An 11,739-nucleotide genomic window follows, 5' to 3' on the forward strand; every position below is an offset into this window, starting at 1 on the left:
AGACTTGCTTTACCGCTGAGGGACTCTTCCTATATAGGAGTTAGTGGAGACTTGCTTTACCGCTGAGGGACTCTTCCTATATAGGAGTTAGTGGAGACTTGTCTTACCGCTGAGGGACTCTTCCTATATAGGAGTTAGTGGAGACTTGCTTTACCGCTGAGGGACTCTTCCTATTTAAGAGCTAGTGGAGACTTGTCTTACCGCTGAGGGACTCTACAGAGATATGGAATATGGTTTAATAAAAAAAGATATTAACAGATATATTTGTACCAATAAAATGTAGATTGATAAACCCACTTATTCAAGACCTTGAGAGATAGATATTACACACAAGATGAGAGGCTTGGGTGAATTATAAACAGGTACTGGGAATGAAAGTGAAGTCTTGTATTAACCCTCATAGATGGGGGGCAAGGATTGATCTTGATTTCCCTAGGATTTATGTCTGGGATTGTAACGACATCAAGGGATTAAATGTTACAATACAATATATGTAGTTTAATTTATTAGTAAATAGTCAACATTCTTTTCAATGCAATTTATAGTTTAGTTCATTGGTCAGCCAACTTTCCCATATAATACAATATACAGTTTAGTTCATTGGTTGGCTAACTTTCCCATATAATACAATATAGTTTAATTCATCGGTAAATAGTTCACTTTCCTTTAGAATACAGTTTAGCTCATTGTCCATCCAGTTTCCTCAAACTCTACCTGATCCCATGAATCTCCAGCTGCAGCAAGACCACCTGAAGCTGCCACGCCTAACCACACGGCTGCTCCGCCCACCCCACAGAAGACAAGGCTACCCAGAGCAACAATGGACAGGTTGTCGTAAAACCTTCAAAATAGATTTAAGTTTTTAAGTTGCTTGAGAATGTATAATTTCTGAAAATGTTAGCTACATGGACAAATTTAAATGATTAAATCCATCTCATTATCTAAGAAGTGTTTATCACTAAAAAGCAAACATTATCTCTGAACTTGTTCTGTAAATTATTGTGTATTGTATAACCTGTATGTTGGCATGTTAAGACGGAAAGAGTTTTCAGTTCCACTTCTTGTATTAAAATAGATCAGCAAGTGATAGGAAGGTTAGAGTTTTCAGTCCTTCTTATTGTATTAGAATAGATCAGCAAGTGATAGGACGGATAGAGTTTTCAGTCCTTCTTCTTGTATTAGAATAGATCAGCAAGTGATAGGACGGATAGAGTTTTCAGTTCCTGTTCTTGTATTAGAATAGATCAGCAAGTGAAACGACGGATAGAGTATTAAGTTCCTGTTCTGGTATTAGAATAGATCAGCAAGTGATAGGACGGACAGAGTTTTCAGTCCTTCTTTTTGTATTAGAATAGATCAGTAAGTGATAGGACGGATAGAGTTTTCAGTTCCTGTTCTTGTATTAGAATAGATCAGCAAGTTATAGGACGGATAGAGTTTTCAGTTCCTGTTCTTGTATTAGAATAGATCAGCGAGTGATAAGACGGATAGAGTTTTCAGTTTCTCTTCTTGTATTAGAATAGATCAGCAAGTGATAGGACAGATAGAGTTTTCAGTTCCTCTTCTTGTATTAAAAAAGATCATCACGTGATAGGACGGATAGAGTTTTCAGTTCCTCTTCTTGTATTGAAATAAATCAGCAAGTGATAGGACGGATAGAGTTATCAGTTCCTGTTCTTGTATTAGAAAAGATCAGCAAGTGATAAGAAGAATAGAGTTTTCAGTTCCTGTTCTTGTATTAGAATAGATCAGCAAGTGATAGGACGGATAGAGTTTTCAGTTCCTGTTCTTGCATTAGAATGGATCAGAAAGTGATAGGACGGATAGAGTTTTCAGTTTCTCTTCTTTTATTAGAATAGATCAGCAAGTGATAGGACGGATAGAGTTTTCAGTTCCTCTTCTTGTATTAGAATAGATCAGCAAGTTATAGGACGGATAGAGTTTTCAGTTCCTGTTCTTGTAATAGAATAGATCAGCAAGTGATAAGACGGATAGAGTTTTCAGTTTCTCTTTTTGTATTAGAATAGATCAGCAAGTGATAGGACGGATAGAGTTTTCAGTTCCACTTCTTGTATTAAAAAAGATCATCACGTGATAGGACGGATAGAGTTTTCAGTTCCTCTTCTTGTATTGAAATAGATCATGCAAGTGATAGGACGGATAGAGTTTTTAGTTCCTCTTCTTGTATTAGAATAGATCAGCAAGTGATAGGACGGATAGAGTTTTCAGTTCCTCTTCTTGTATTAGAATAGATCAGCACGTGATAGGACGGATAGAGTTTTCAGTTCCTCTTCTTGTATTGAAATGTCGGCTTACATTAAACAAGTGCTCGGCCTGAAACATAGCAAAAAAACTGCATACTATCAATATTAAAGATGTTATCATCATCAAGAATTGAAACTTTTATGACCTGGCACCTTAAATTTGTATTTGTTAAAACATAGAAAAAAAATTAATTCTTTTTTAAAAGAAATATGATTTTTTTCTGTGATAGTATAGATGATAGTAATGAAAAATAGGCCTATAGTTCGCTTGAAATACTTTAATTTTGAGGAGAATATTTGAATAGAAATATTAAAACCTACCTCATTGGCAATATTTTGCTCAATATCTCTTTCTACAGAAACACTACTTTCCCCTTGGATTCTAGGTGTGGGTGTGTCTGAATTAAAGCTTAATCAAAATATGATTTTTTAACACAGTGATAACCAGAAAACAATGGAATATGAAGACGAAATTATAGCAATACTTAAGTGCATTTAAGGTTATACTAAGCAAACAGTTTTACTACACACGTATTAAATTACTAATTTAATGAAATGGGTCTGTTTCACTCAACAATTGCTGTGCCCCATGTTCATTGGACTGTTCAGAGTCATAATTTGAGCCTAAAAGACGTCTTCCTTTTCCAGTGTTTTGGTCATTAAAACCGGTTTTTAATTTAGATTAAGTAAAATAGCATTGGATATAACCGGATAAAAATGTAGAATTCTCAAAATTTATAAAACTTTTGTAAAGTTCTGATCCTGAAGAACGTCTGAAAGTTGTGTTCTTTGTTTAAAAAAATTTAAACTTTGGACATTAAGTGAATTTTCAAAAAGGTGAACACTCCCTTTAATTAACCTTGTTGTTCCCCTGGAAACGATGCAATCGATGTTATGGAATTCCAATCAGAAATGTCGTCTTCTCTATAACTGAAACTGCCGGCAAATGTCGCTAGTATAGAACTATCCAGCTCACGAGGCCTGTTATCAGTTGGTTCATCAATTTCGGGATCAATGTCCAAAGGAGGAAATTGTGAAGGGCTGAAAAAATAAAGATTTAAAGAGAAATATCTAGTTAGTATATTGTCATATACATTTACTTTTTAACCTCTGTCTGATATGAGAATGGAAGAGCTACATCACACTATTATGCAATGCTATATTTGTCAAAGGGGCTTTAGTATAGTGTTGAGAAACGTGTCGAGTAAATAAGTTTGGACTGTATGAAGAAGAAAACCAATATTAATTTTTCAATTCTAATTTTTTATTTAAAAATTAAAAATATTAAATTAAAAAAATGCATTTTATTTTTGTTTTTACCTATTTTGAATATCAGGATAGATTTCTAGGTATGATGGTGGAGGGGTGGTTGACTACTAAATATTAAAACTTATCAGGGCTTACACCAAACTAACTTGAACTAATTATGTCATGACTCACACCAAACGAACTTGAGCCAATTATGTCAAGGCTTACATCAAACCAACTTGAACTAATTATGTCATAGCTCACACCAAACTAACTTGAGCTAATTATGTCGTCAGGGCTCTCACCACACCAACAATTGAGCTAATCATACCAGGGCTCATACCAAACCAACAATTGCGCTAATTATGTCAGGGTTCACACTAAACCAACAATTGAGCTAATTATGTCATGGCTCACACCAAACTAATTTGAGCTAATTATGTCAGGGTTCATACCAAACCAACAATTCAGCTAATTATGTCAGGGTTCACACTAGACCATCAATTGAGCTAATTATGTCAGGGTTCACACTAACCCAACAATTGAGCTATTTATGTCAGGGTTAATATCAAACCAACAATTGAGCTAATTATGTCAGGGTTCACACTAGACCAACAATTGAGCTAATCATGTCAGGGTTCACACTAACCCAACAATTGAGCTAATTATGTCAGGGTTCATACCAAACCAACAATTGAGCTAATCATGTCAGGGTTCACACTAACCCAACAATTAAGCTAATCATGTCAGGGTTCACACTAACCCAACAATTGAGCTAATAATGTCAGGGTTCATACCAAACCAACTTAACTTAAGTATGTCCTGGTAGCATTGGAATAAACTCAGCAACATTTGTGTCAGTCATTCAATGTCTATTATACTTTAATATTTAAATTAGAAGAGAAATGCCAGTATTCTGAATTTGTTTCAAATTCATGATGATGACTGACCTGTAAGATATTCCATGTCTTATCTCGTCCCCTGTTGCTGGAATAACTCGAAGACTTGGAATCTGAAATAAAATATTAAATAAGTGTAGAATAATTTTAGCTAAAAGAAGAATAAGTACAACATTATATTTTTTAGATTTGTTGAAATATAAAAAATGATACCTTGGGTTCACAACAACAGTGAAGAGCAATAGAGCATTGGCATTCACAGCATCCTTTCCAGCCACAAACAGACCAGAATACCCTAGGAGATATACACTCTTCAGAGCTAGGTGTATTGTGGATATCAAGATAAATGCTTGATCTTGATTTTAATTTAATCTATTGATAAATTTAATGTTTATTCCATATCCTGTAAAAAGTGTTGTCTGTGGAAAACAAACAGCCAATCAGAAGCCAAAGAATTTTCCTCTCAGTCAACGAGAGGACAGAGAAATTAGAGATATCAAAAATCAATTAATGAAGCATATTCAAAAGTGTCCGCTTTGGATACCGAAATCAAGCAATTGGAATTATGGGTATCTATAATCTAACACAAAGGTTCGCAGCTCTGTTTTAGTAATAGCCAATCAGAAAACACTATTCTGTTATTATGAAAAACATTGGTTTCTTTAGGCTTACGGATCATATATAAATATGATGTCGTTTGACTTATACTTTGATGTCTAATCCTTATATCTTTGTAACCCAATCTCGTAGTCCTTAGATATTTTAAATTATGAATTCTGTTTAATCAAATGATTAAAGTTTGAAATATCAAAGGTTTACATCATCAGGTTGCAAGAAGTAATCATTTTTAGATCCTTTGTTATATTTATACCTATATAATTATATGATGAAATACATAATTGCAAGACAAGTTTAATTGTCATATTCTCACTGCAGGCATGCTTAGATTTGGCCAGATTTTTTATGAAACTATTGTGTATTTTATCATTATTCATCACTTAATCGTGAATTTCATAATAAACGTGCTATAAAGTTAAATTAGCTGTAAATTATAGCACGTGAACTATAAAGTTTTGATAGGTTCCCGGATTTTCTCCCAAAAATTTAGAATATTCTTTTTTCAATTGAAATGTAAATTAAATTAATATCAACTTTATATTTTGACTTATGCTTTGTTTTAAAGTTTATTTGATCTAGAACTAGTACACAAACGTTTCATAAAATTACCTATAACGCTATTATTTTGGCACGACTTAAATTTTCACTATACCCCAAAGGTTTCGCCTTTTTAGATTATATTTGTCCCTCGCTAAAGCTTGGGACAAAACCTTCTCGATAAAGAGAAAATTTCTGTCCAAAACTTCACAACACTGCGAACCAAAATAACTGTGTTATTAATAGTTATTATCTATTTTTTTAATGTTTGAGTTTATTTGGCTTTCTTATTTTAACTCTCATAGAAGTGTAATATGCTATTCGTTCGTCAGAGTCATTACTTGCACAATCAATAAAACCGTTGTCTTTAAATTATGAATTAGATATAAATTTTTATCATTTTAAAAAGCATGATAGAGTTATTTTACACTCTATTATGAAATTCATTAAAACACCAAACCACCCCGCTTATCATTAAAGTACACTTTGACTTTGACGGACTGTACAATTCTTGTTGATTTTGCGTACATAAGCTATCTATGTTTATTTATTTATCTATGGATTTGATTCGGCGCGGTGCTTAATTGGAACCGGATGTGGTTTAAGTTCTTTCAATTCGTTTTCTGTTCTAATATTAAGAACGACATAAAAACTCTTTAAATAGAACCATTGAGAGTTGAGTTATGGGTTCTGTTGGAAATATAGTCGTGCTTACTGGTGTATAGTAAGATTCGGACGTAAAAGAAACAAGTTAGCTGCAGGAAACCATGAATACAAGAAAACTAAAGTCTCATCCTTTGTGGATAACCCTGTACACGAAAACAGGTCCAACAAACAAGAAAATGAACCATCAAGCTTCGTTGATAATTCCTTAAATAATAAGCTTTTATAGCTTACAAGTACCTGTTCTATAACATTAATATTGTGTGTACTGTAAACTGTAGATTCTATTAAAACAGAACTATAGCTTTCCGAGGATTTAGAATATAGACTGGTGGTAAAATCTTGAATAAAGGAATTAAACTCTATACAGAAAGCCAGGTAGGAAAAACAGATAGATACATAACCACTCAGACACCATAAACAGATAGATACATAACCACTCAGACACCATAAAACAACAACTTTAAAACTACAGCCGCTATATCAGAGAGAATCTTATCTTTTCTATATAATAAAAAACACATTCGAATATATGTTCCTTAAAGCCGGCCAAACAGCTGGACCGAATGGACTGATTTTTTTTGAGGGAACCCATTGGTACCCTAGGGTTAACGTAGGCTAAAAAAATTCTAAAATTTCTATTTTTTCAAAAATCTAATTTCTTTCAAAAATAGAATTTTTTTTTCAAATATTTTTCTTAAAAATATCTCTCTCTATTTGAGTGTTTGTTTGCTTGTTAGTTTGTATGTCCGATCAAAACTCAGAAACCCCTTGACCAATTTGCCTTAAATTAGAACCACGAGAATATTCTTAATTTGGTTTAAAAACTTAAATATATTCATAGAAATAGACAAAAGTTTTGGGTTTTCAAGCAATGTTTGATAGATATAATAGAGCTAATATCTATAGAATATAGCAAAGAGCGAAAGAAGCTATATGCACTAAGTGCCTACAGCACATCAGAGCTAAAAAGAGAGCTTTTACCTACACCAAATAGTGTATATAATAGCTAAAAAGAGAGCTATTAACTGCAGCAAAAAAAATATATATAATAGCCAGAAAGATATCTATTATCTACAAAATATTATTAATATAATAGCTAGGAAGAGAGCTATTACTGCAGCATATAATAGATATAATAGCTAGGAAGAGAGATATTACCTGCAGGATATAATAAATATAATAGCTAGGAAGATAGCTATTACCTACAGCATATAATAGATATAATAGCTAGGAAGAGAGCTATTACCTACAGCATATAATAGATAAAATAGCTAGGAAGAGAGCTATTACCTACAGCATATAATAGATATAATAGCTAGGAAGAGAGCTATTACCTGCAGCATATAATAGATATAATAGCTAGGAAGAGAGCTATTACCTACAGGATATAATAGATATTATAGCTAGGAAGAGAGCTATTACCTACAGCATATAATAGATATAATAGCTAGAAAGAGAGCTATTAAACCAAATGAAATTATAGTTCCAAGCTGATCTTCCACTCTTTTACCAGTATACACTTTTCCTGAAAAAATATAGATAATAACCTAAATAATAATTTCAAGTAACCTTCCATTTATAGGGTAGCATGTCCGATTCACAACGGCACCCTTAAACCTTTGCCTGATCAGATGTCCTTAGTTTGCGAGCTAACAACTGAATGCCCAGTGTCCAAGTGAATAATATCAAATGGTTTCTAAAGTTTTAGCAAGAAAAATAAGGATATATCTGTCATCCTTGATCAGACAAAGGTTCAAAGGATACTGTTGTTAATCAGACACACAAAAATTACGTCTTTAGTTCCTAAAATAATCGTTTTACTTTAAGATAATTTTTAATAATTAAAAAAGCGGATAAACATCCCCGAAATTGAAGAAGACATGTTCCTTCATTAGAGCAATCTCCAGTACCATTACAATATTCACAACCCTTTATTCAGAAATTTAGAGTTAAGACATAATTTAATTTAACCTCCATAGACCGGCATGTCTGAATCACAACAGTACCTTTATAACCTTAGTCTTACACAGCCACAGATTGAAATATAATTATTTTTATAAATCAAAATTGAGTACGGTAAACTGAAGTTTTCCGGCAATTAATTAATTAATTAATAAAAATAAGAAAATTTTTACCATTCATAAAAAGAAATCACAAAGGAATTAAGAAAAATAGTAAAAAAGTTGACAAATGATTGCAATCTTATCAGAATTAGAACGTTAAAGTTTGCGGCAAGAGTTCAGTTCCTTTGTTTAGAAAATTTGAATTTATATAGTTTTAGTGATAATAATACAAATTATTACCCCTTGCAGAGTGCAATTAGTTCCAAGTATAGGACAGGGAGGACATTTTATCAGTTTTCCTAAAAACATATCTTTAAAGCAGTCAGGCATATCTTGACGTACATTGTTTATTGATAGGTTTTAAAACAATAAACACAATTCAATTAATACAAGAAAAAGGTCAAATTTATGCCAAATTCCTCGCATTGTAGTAAATGCCCTACTCCATAAAAGTCTTTTAGGCCTGTATCAATCCAGGTACAACTTAATCAGGAACTCACAGTTCCACGAATACCATGCTATCAATATGACTTTATGGGTTCCAATACTCGTTCCTTCTTTTTATGGTTGACGAGATCAGTAATACTTTACTATCAATGTCAATCCGGACATAACTTTATATGTATGGTTGAAAATGCATTTCTCTAATAGAGAGGGGCATTTTCTTCTCAAAAGACGATAACATTGTGTACAACTACTTTTTCTCTGTTAAGTAGTTGTACAAAATATTTTGTTACCTTTGTAAAAATAAGAAGGTGAGGACGAAGTGAATGATAAAATGGTTAGAACAAGAAGATAGATTAGCAACCAGCCAGGCATACAAGCAAGCATAATCTTAAATAAAGACGACATTCATATTGATATTTTTCATGACTTTTTGCTGTGTGTGTAACATTTCGTCACACTATGTCTCTCTAAACATGATGGTTGTTTTATACAGTCGTCTTTGTATATATCAATACAATGAAGACAGCTTTCTATTTCTATTTCAACTTTATACCTTGATCTTATAAACAGCAGAAACACATAAACATTTAAACAAAGAGAAATTTTCAATTAACAGCTTATCTTTGTTTACTGGTAAACTTAGAATTTGAAAAATGGATTAAAGCATTATTATTAAAAAACTTGTCTTCATTGTATTGATATATTCGCCGAGTACAAAGAAACTGTTGGCGATAGTTCAAGTGACTCTTAATGTATAGAGTTTCTTGTTAGATTTACAACGGTACTCTTAAATAATTTGTCTGATCAAGAGTTCATGAGATATCAATTATTAAATAACAAATGGCCTCCGAATCAGAATTAAATACTTTTCAACCCAACAAACAACAATATCTATAAACACAGAGAAAATTGATCAGATACATATTTAAAGATTATTGTTATAAATAGCATATACCTCTTTAAATGGAGGGTCACTTGAAAACACAAGGACAGTCCAGGGGATATTAGTTAAAAAAAAATAACACTTGGCTCATTTCTAACACTCAGTGTTAGAAATGGGCCAAGTGTTAGTTTTGGAACTAATGTCCCCTGCAGTCCCCGGAAGATTAGATTGACTGTGTAGTTAACTTGAACACTCTGTGTTACCCAATAATGTATGCTTTCACTTTCAGTTGTCAGGGGGGGGAGGGGGAGGGTAAAGAGGGGGGGGGCAAGGGTGAAGAAAGGAAGGGGTTCTGGGGAGTAATTTTAAGCTTAACTTTAGATTAAAACTTTTAATTGTGTTCGGTGTAATGCATATTTTGATTTATATGAAAGTTTAAAGAATATTTTAATTTAATTTAATATTTATAATCATTAACTTACGTGATTAATTAAGAACTTAATTGCTAAAGTTCATTTCTATTTCGTATTAAAGGGAGTGACCGGCTATGAACTGAGTATGCCGTGTTGTGGAAAACTTCTTTCTGATTCATTTGAGACATATTAAACTTTTTAAAGATCTGTAGATCCTAAGTTTGAGCGCGAATTCGACGTTTAAAACTCCTTCTTTGGGGGTGGATACGTTTTCAGAATTAGTTTGTTTTAAATTATTAAATAACGACAACGAAAAATAAAGTAAAAATTCTACAGTAATCTAATTAGATGGTTAGGAACATATTTCTCATTAGAAAGGAATTGAGTTTTTGCCACAAACGCAAATTTTCTAATCCTTATATCTTGACAACCTAATGGCGCCCTTGATATTTCAAACTTGGGCTATTTGATATAACAGAATTCATAGTTTGAAATATCTAACGTCTACGAAATTGGATTGCAAAGATATAGGTCTTAGAAAATCAGAGTTTGTGACAAAGACTCAATTCCTTTGTCAATAAATCAATGCTAAAATCGATTATTTCGTTTTCATTATTATATTGAATTTCTTATCTTCTTTGAATTTATTCACAGATTTCTTCAAATTTTTCAAATGTCGTTTTTCAATAATAATTCTAGAAAATCTGCAAAAATCTTTATGAATAATGAGAAAATAGAATCTAATAATTGAACAATAATACTTATTTTCGATGATAAGATTAATTTTTATTTTCTCAACATGTTCCTATACATGACGTCTGTAGTTTATTGTAGAACTTTTTTTACATTTTATGTCGTCGTTATTTAATAATTTAAAAAAACTAATTCCGAAAACGTATCCACCCCCAAAGTAGGAGTTTTGAACGTCGAATTTGCGCTCAAACTCAGGATTTACAGATCTTTAAAAATTTTAATATGTCTCAAATGAATCCGAAAGAAGTTTTCCACAACACTGCACACTCAGTTCAACTACCTTACATAGCCAGTCACTCCCTTTAACTTTTAATATATTTTATTTACAAAAGGTTAAAAATGATTTAATACTTAAAAAAATTTAATTAAATTAAAATATAAGGAAATCAAATGAGGAAAAAAATAAAAATAAAATTGTTACTATAAAATTCAGCATATTTTAACAAAAAAAAGTATTTTTAAAAGTCGTTTTTACATATGCAATCTTTTATGACTTACCTTGAATTAATTATTATTCTAAAATTTTACATTTTACATTTTACATACCTCGATTTTCTCATTTCCAAAATCAGTTCATGCATTGATTGTCTGAGATAAATATTAAATATGAAATATTAAATGAAAAAAGTTAAATGTTGTCGAAGCTCTTTCTTTTGATTAGAAATGTCATAGAAGATTTGATAATTTGTAACTGTTACAGATCTCTAAAATTAGAAAGAATAGAAGTTGTACGCCATACATTATTTTTTAAACTATTTTAGGCTTTCCATGGAGATTCCACAAAAATTTAAAAACTCAAAGATTTTTTTACTTGTATTCTTGCTCTTCAAGTTCGCATACACACCTTATTTCACCTTACAAAATCTTAACTTTGAACCGGGAACTCATAATACCGATCGCTTGAGCTCGATATCCAGTTCTCTTAGTTATTCCTATTCCTACGAAAAC

General features: G+C 31.9%; 3 long non-coding RNA genes across 4 annotated transcripts in view; all 3 read right to left on the bottom strand.

Annotated features, from left to right (window-relative positions):
• Positions 1-3,640, bottom strand: part of LOC111703961 (uncharacterized) — a 5,203-nt gene extending 1,563 nt beyond the window's left edge. Inside the window, exons 1-5 of the long non-coding RNA XR_002765722.1 lie at positions 3,585-3,640; positions 3,124-3,305; positions 2,586-2,662; positions 1,016-2,334; positions 715-841 (exon numbers count right to left, since the gene is read on the bottom strand). This is a non-coding gene — a long non-coding RNA (uncharacterized LOC111703961). The remainder of the gene's footprint in view (positions 1-714; positions 842-1,015; positions 2,335-2,585; positions 2,663-3,123; positions 3,306-3,584) is intronic.
• Positions 3,641-4,458: 818 nt separating this feature from the next.
• LOC111703960 (uncharacterized) lies at positions 4,459-8,083 on the bottom strand. Its single transcript, XR_002765721.1, has 3 exons — positions 7,655-8,083; positions 4,625-4,706; positions 4,459-4,524 (listed from the first exon to the last, which is right to left on the bottom strand). It is a non-coding gene; the product is annotated as an uncharacterized LOC111703960 (long non-coding RNA).
• Positions 8,084-8,098: 15 nt separating this feature from the next.
• Positions 8,099-11,437, bottom strand: LOC111703959 (uncharacterized). 2 transcript variants are annotated; one of them, XR_002765719.1, is made up of 4 exons: positions 11,338-11,437; positions 9,033-9,129; positions 8,536-8,594; positions 8,099-8,161 (listed from the first exon to the last, which is right to left on the bottom strand). It is a non-coding gene; the product is annotated as an uncharacterized LOC111703959 (long non-coding RNA). The 2 variants fall into 2 exon arrangements; XR_002765720.1 differs by lacking the exon at positions 11,338-11,437 and adding an exon at positions 9,698-9,823.
• Positions 11,438-11,739: the final 302 nt, after the last annotated feature.

This window comes from Eurytemora carolleeae, unplaced genomic scaffold (assembly GCF_000591075.1).
Source record: "Eurytemora carolleeae unplaced genomic scaffold, Eaff_2.0 scaffold435, whole genome shotgun sequence".
Lineage (NCBI taxonomy): Eukaryota > Metazoa > Arthropoda > Copepoda > Calanoida > Temoridae > Eurytemora > Eurytemora carolleeae.